Source organism: Entelurus aequoreus, linkage group LG08, assembly GCF_033978785.1.
Source record: "Entelurus aequoreus isolate RoL-2023_Sb linkage group LG08, RoL_Eaeq_v1.1, whole genome shotgun sequence".
NCBI classification, from domain to species: domain Eukaryota; kingdom Metazoa; phylum Chordata; class Actinopteri; order Syngnathiformes; family Syngnathidae; genus Entelurus; species Entelurus aequoreus.
In genome coordinates this window covers 74474312-74474690 of record NC_084738.1, presented here as the reverse complement: position 1 = coordinate 74474690, position 379 = coordinate 74474312, and positions in this window count along the sequence as shown.

The window sequence follows — 379 nt, the reverse complement described above, 5'->3', positions numbered from 1 at the left end:
TAATGTATTATTTTTTAATTGTATTTTTATTTGTAATTAATATGTATTTTTTAATTTAATTTTGCATTTATTTTATTTTAGTAATTTTATTTTTAATGTATATTTTTTGGTTTGAACTAATATATAATTTAAAAAATATATTTTTTTCATTTTCATTTTTTTCATTTTTTCTTTTTTAGTTTTGTTTTGCATTTTTTAATTTCCTTTTTAGTCATTTTATTTTTAATTAACCTTTTTTGTTTGAATCTAATTTGAATTTTTTTTTTTAAATGTCATTTTTTTTTAATTGAAATGTTTATTTTCATTTTATTTATTAATCTTTTTAATTTGTATTTTATTTTTTTAAATGTATTCTTTTTGAATTTAGTTTTGCATGTAT